The 5,959-nt window shown below is 44.1% G+C and overlaps 1 non-coding gene across 1 annotated transcript; it reads right to left on the bottom strand.

The window, feature by feature from the left end:
- Positions 1–227: 227 nt before the first annotated feature.
- trnai-uau lies at positions 228–321 on the bottom strand. The gene is made up of 2 exons: positions 284–321; positions 228–263 (listed from the first exon to the last, which is right to left on the bottom strand). It is a non-coding gene; the product is annotated as a tRNA-Ile (tRNA).
- Positions 322–5,959: the final 5,638 nt, after the last annotated feature.

Raw genomic sequence — 5,959 nt, 5'->3', positions numbered from 1 at the left:
GTAGCAACCATCAGCCAAGTCTTGAGACAGCTGCAGAGGAGCCTCTTCCTCTCCCATCACAAAGAGGGTAGGGAGGCGTTCCATTCTCACCCCATGTGTGAAGGTTTGCTGGACCTGTTAAGGTGAGAATGGAACTGAACAAAGCACAATGAATCTGATTGAACCATATTGGTCATTATATTGCCTGTGCTGTCGTTTCACCTCACCTGCTGCAGGTAAAAGCTCCCTGCTCCAGGTGAGGCTCGAACTCACAACCTCGGCATCACTCTGCAGGTTACTGTCTTATAAGTACCGCGCGCTGACCGATTGCGCCACTGGAGCTCAGATGCTGTTAACCAGGTGACTCTGCCGGGGCTTAATCAAGTCCCGGCTCGCACCCAGCAGCAACATGCCACAGGCCTGCCCTCTTTGTCCAAAGCCATCCGATGGCTTTCTTTGCGGTTTCAGTAACCCCCTCTGTACTGCCCCGGTGATTCCAAACACAGTCAGAGCTTTGCTGAGTGAGAGCCCAGCTGGCCCCTGGCAGCCCACTACATTTGTCTCACAGAGAGCCTGCCAGCCTCGGCTTCTGCAGTTTCCTCTTGTGAGCCTCACCCATGTGTTCTTACTGGGGCACTGTCAGCCCCCACATGGTCATCCATGGTGGTGGAGTCTGAGAAGAGGATCATGTCTGGGCAGAGTGTTGTTTGAATGATGTGATCAGGGAACTCTAGATGTTTTCAATATCAACTCCCAGCTGCCAGTGTGGGGCTGTGGAGAGTTGGCATGGTGTTGTCTGTGGTAGTGAATTGGACTTCTCTCTAGCTTTGAGAAAAAGGTTTTCTTCGGTTTTCTTCTGGGGTGATGTTTATTGGACTTGTGGGTTGTGGTGGTCACTTCTGCAATTGCCTTGCGCACCTGGTCATGGCGCCAACGGTAGCAACCATCAGCCAAGTCTTGAGACAGCTGCAGAGGAGCCTCTTCCTCTCCCATCACAAAGAGGGTAGGGAGGCGTTCCATTCTCACCCCATGTGTGAAGGTTTGCTGGACCTGTTAAGGTGAGAATGGAACTGAACAAACCACGATGAATCTGATTGAACCATATTGGTCATTATATTGCCTGTGCTGTCATTTCACCTCACCTGCTGCAGGTAAAGATTTCCTGCTCCAGGTGAGGTTTTTCAGAAGGTTGTCTAAGGATGTCTGTGCAGTAAGACAGGAGCAACCACCACCAGAGAGCATAAGCTCAGTGCGGGTGAGAGAGGGTAGCTTGTGCCAGTGAGGTTATCTCATAGAGGCCACCCATCAGCTCCAGAAGGCTCTGCAGTAATTATGGTGACCTTGCATGATCCCTTGTGCTTTAACAGTTAAACTGTCAACAGTGACAGTGATACAAGATGTTGGTCTCTTGAGTTATTCACTTTTAAACTTTAATAGATTGTTTGAAAACATGCAATGTCCAGGACACATCTACAACAAATGCAGTGTTTCATTTTTGAAATATGAAATATTTTTAATTGACTTTGTTTGATCTTGTGCTGCTAGCTGTTACCCAGTGCAGTGATGAGGGCTGACTCAGCATAACAAGGGGCCTTCATGAGTTTATCAAAAATGCACAGTCATGCTTTTTGTCTAAAAGTGGTAGGCAGGTCACACAGCTACAATGATGTAAAGTGAAGAGGAAAGCATCTTAAACCACTAATTTACCATAATTTTAGCCAACATTATTAAACTATTATACTCATTTTATTTTTTCTTTTAATACATTATAAAGGACACATATACGCACTTCTCATTTTTGTAAAAGAACAACTCCGCTACAATTGATTTGCTTGAATGTTATTTTTCATGTTGAATGTTTGCAGTACTTGCACTGGAAAAAAAGACATAGCAAGAAAAAAACATACTTGTGACTGATCTTTACAGTGAAGCTGAACAAACTGTGATGAACCTGATTTAACCAAATTCCTTCATATTCACATTAGAGACGCTGATCTGCCATCAGTTCATTTTATAAGGGAAACAGAGGAAGGGGCTATGTCAAGTTTCAGAACAGAAAGGATTATTACAGGCAGATTTGTCTGAGTGATCATTTGGATAATTAAATTGCAGGTAAAACTCTTCTGCTCCAGGCTCAGACTCATAACCGCGGTATCACTCTGCAGGTTACTGTCTTAAGTACCGCTTGCTGACTGATTGCGCCACTGGAGCCCTTCAGAACCTTCTTTGATTGACCAAACACTCTGTTGACAGTCTAATCTAAGCAAATCACTTAAGTCATTCAGTCTCACTGGAAAACCATTGGTTAACAGGACAAAAAAGCATCATGCATTAGAGCTGCTGTAATGCCTTTGGTAGGTTTGCACTCAAAACCTAAAACTTGTTGTATTTTTTAAGTTCAGCAGCTGCTGAGATTACCATGTGGAAATCAAAATACCTTCAAATAGTGGTCAACGTCTACGTAGCAGGTTCATGTTCCCTTTTTTTTTGTCAGAGTAGTCGAATCATCCAAATAAGTAATGTGATGATCAGATCTAACAGTTTATTATTTGATTTTCATTGTTGGGTAAGTGTTATTTAGAGCTTTTGTTAACTACCACAGTAAATCTGAACTGTTCCGAGGTTTAACTGGGGCATCTCTAGCATGTTCATTCAATACAAAAGAAGTGATTTATTATCGGGTTAGTAGGCTAACAAGTACTGTTCCCCTCTGGTTCTTGTTATCCTAGGCAGAAGCAAAGTCTGATATGTCAGTGAGTCTTGACAAATCATGTTTATATGGCCAGTTTCCTGCGCCAGCTGTCACACTGGTGTAGCTCAGTGGTTACCTCAAACAACAAGCCTCTCAGGAGAACACTTTCTCTCTCCATGGCGATCAAACCATGGCCACTGTCCAGTGTCTTTTTCTCACTCTGGTCTGACCTGCTGTCGTTCATTCTATCTCAGTACATTGGTCTCAGCTTAGGCCTCAAGACCTTATTGACTTATTGTGGAACCAAACACGCATCACAGCACCATATCAGCTGCCATACTATCACTCTAACAACAGGGCATGGACATCATCTAGTTGAGTATTAGATGACCACCAGATGGAGACAATCACCAGGGGGAGAATCAAACGATATCAAAGGGAATGAGTTGATTTTTGGATTTGAATTTGCCATTTTAATTTTTTTGCAACTGCACATTTTATTACAGAACTCTTTATAAAATGGACAGGAAATCAGGGGTTTTAAGATTTTAGTGATCCCCACAAACTCTATCTGCAAGCTCATGACCATGTTTTCAGTGCATAACTGTGCGAACAGTTTCAAATATTTGGGATTTTTTATAAATAAAAAACTATTATTGAAATAAAATCTTAATTAATACATTAATTCAGATAATACCAGACTTTTATGATCATAGATTTTACTTGCCCATTGAATGAAATCATCTAACATGGGTTGTAAGTCATAAATGTGGACTGCTACACTGAAAAACCCTAAAAGAAAACACACACACAACTTTTTCTTGAATCCTTCCCATTCTCTAATTCAGCAAAGGTTGCATTCATGGAGGACAAAACCTGGCTTAAGCATCACTGAATAAACAAATACAGAAATAAATGCTAGATAAATAAATAAATAAAGTATTTCATAACTAAAATATACATAAAATATATATAAATACATGAAAGCAAATATATAAACCATTAACTGAATAAGTTAATGTTGGTAATCAAATGGGAATCAACTGCTTTTATTCATATGTTGTGAAGTATAATAGCTGGGAGGTTGAATGTCTGAAGTTTTTGGTATGTCATGGGCAACTTATTGACTTTTATTTATTTACTTGCTGCCATTGTTGCAGACCTCTTTTAAGCAACATTCACACGTAGACCTTGAACAAAAAGGAGTTGAATTGTGGAGAATCTAAATAATCTAATATATATTGCATTATAATATCCTCCAGATCTAAGCACAAGTCATTTCAATTCAGTCAATTTATTTATTTATTTTTATTATTTAATAGGTCCATTAGCCTCCACCTCTACCTCCATCATTGGTCCAAGAAGCTGACAATGCTGGTAAGTTTAGGCCTACATCAACAATAAATAAACAATTATTTACCTCTAGCAACACTCAGTGTATGAACATGTCAATATTCTGAAATTACTAATTTTCTTTGTTAATCTCCCTCATAGGTCTACCTGTTCCTACTGAAGTGGAGAGCAGTACCATCATGTTAATACCACACCTGTCTCTCCAGTTCTATCTCACAAAGGCTCCGCGCTCTACTGGACTCCTCCAATCACATGCACACACTTGCCCACTGAAATTTTATCGTGCACGTAGCCGACCAATAGGACGTTGCTACCGATACGTGGGTGATGTATAAATAGCAGTGTCCCTACTGCCTCAGCATTAGTGATGGCAAGTTCGAGTCTTTTGACAGATTTGTTCATTCAAATCTCGTTTATTAAAATGAACAAATTCTTTTTTGAGTCATTTCATTCATTTGAACTAGGCTGGTTATTGCGGCGCTGCAGCCCTCTAGTGGGCGATTAAAAAACAACGCCGTTCTGAAACACGGAAGGCTGCCTGGCTTGCTTTATTTGACAAAGTATAATGCACAAATTCACCTCTCGATTACTGTATATCATCATTATATAAACCCCCATAGGCCCACAACCAAATTCAAACCATTTAAAAACCACAGAAATATGTTGTCTATATGCAATCCACTACTTCCATTTTCACAGTCTTTCCCGAGTATACAACCAGACCAGCCACATAAAGGCATCATTATCTCATACAGTAGCCTAACGTCCTTATCCATGAGTAAAATATTAATATCAGATTTGCAGTAAATATATTGAAGTAATAAGCTTGATACACTATGTGAATAAACACACTCTTATTAAAATTCAACCAATTTAATAATAATCTGGATCAAGCCACCAAGTTGCTGCTAGGGAGGGAAGGGCGCGGGGGTGGGGGTCTTCTGGCCTGACCTGGCCTGAGTGGTATGGCCTCCTGCGTGTGGGCGGACCTTCGGGTCTGGGCTGTTGGGCCGTTCTGTCCTTGGGTGGGGTCCAATTCTATCTAATTCTGTTCCCTCTGTGTCTATGTGTCTAATTACACATTAGACACAGAGGGCTTGGGGGGTGGGAGGGGCACGATGGGAGGCTCCACTACCTGACAGTTGTGGGGTGCCTGTATCACAACTACCCTCCGATTTTAATTGCACCTTAGTTACCACACACCTTATCTTTACTCCACCATACAACACTTCACAATCCATGACATGCATCCAACACAAAACAATACATTTACAGAGGCAGGCAGAGGGGTTGAAGGAGTGGAGGAGATTCTCATTGGCCTTGTGTCCTACCCCTGGAGCCTGGCGTCGGGGGTGCTGTGGGGTTGGTGACGGCCTTGCCTGATCTGGGGTGGGCTGGGGGGGGGTCGGGGCTCCCCTGGCGTGGGGGCCCGCTCTTGACCTAGGGTTCTGGGGACTTGGGCTTGTGGCCTTTGCTCATTTCTGGGCGGGTGGTGTGTCCCTGGGCCCGAGGTGAGGCTCCCGCTGCTTCCCCCTGCCAGCTCTCTCACAGTGGGGGCATTCGGGAGTCTCTGGGGCGCATGGCCGGCATTGTCGGGGTAGGTTTTGGTGCTCTTCCTTGGGGGTTCTTGACTGGGGGGGCTGGGCCCCCGTCCGGGGATGAGATCGGCCTCGGGGGCTGATGGCACTGCCTGCACTGTGGGGAAGGATGCCTCTGGCTGGACTGGGGGACCGTTGGCCTGGTTCTCCCGCGTTATCGCTCCCTGGCGGCAGGGAGTTTCCCGGCACGGCTTTCTGCTGTTCTGGGACATGCGGTCTGGGGTCCTTTGCACTTTGGGGGATCGCAGGGTGCCCTGGCTTCTGGGGGTGGGGGTCTCTGCGCGGGTTGATCCGATTGCGGTTTGGTGGGCTGTGGTGGGATTGTGGGGCAATTGTC

This window comes from Micropterus dolomieu, linkage group LG14 (assembly GCF_021292245.1).
Source record: "Micropterus dolomieu isolate WLL.071019.BEF.003 ecotype Adirondacks linkage group LG14, ASM2129224v1, whole genome shotgun sequence".
Taxonomy (NCBI): Eukaryota; Metazoa; Chordata; class Actinopteri; order Centrarchiformes; family Centrarchidae; genus Micropterus; species Micropterus dolomieu.
Note: the sequence above shows the minus strand (reverse complement) of the source record. Positions and strands in the feature narration are given on the sequence as shown.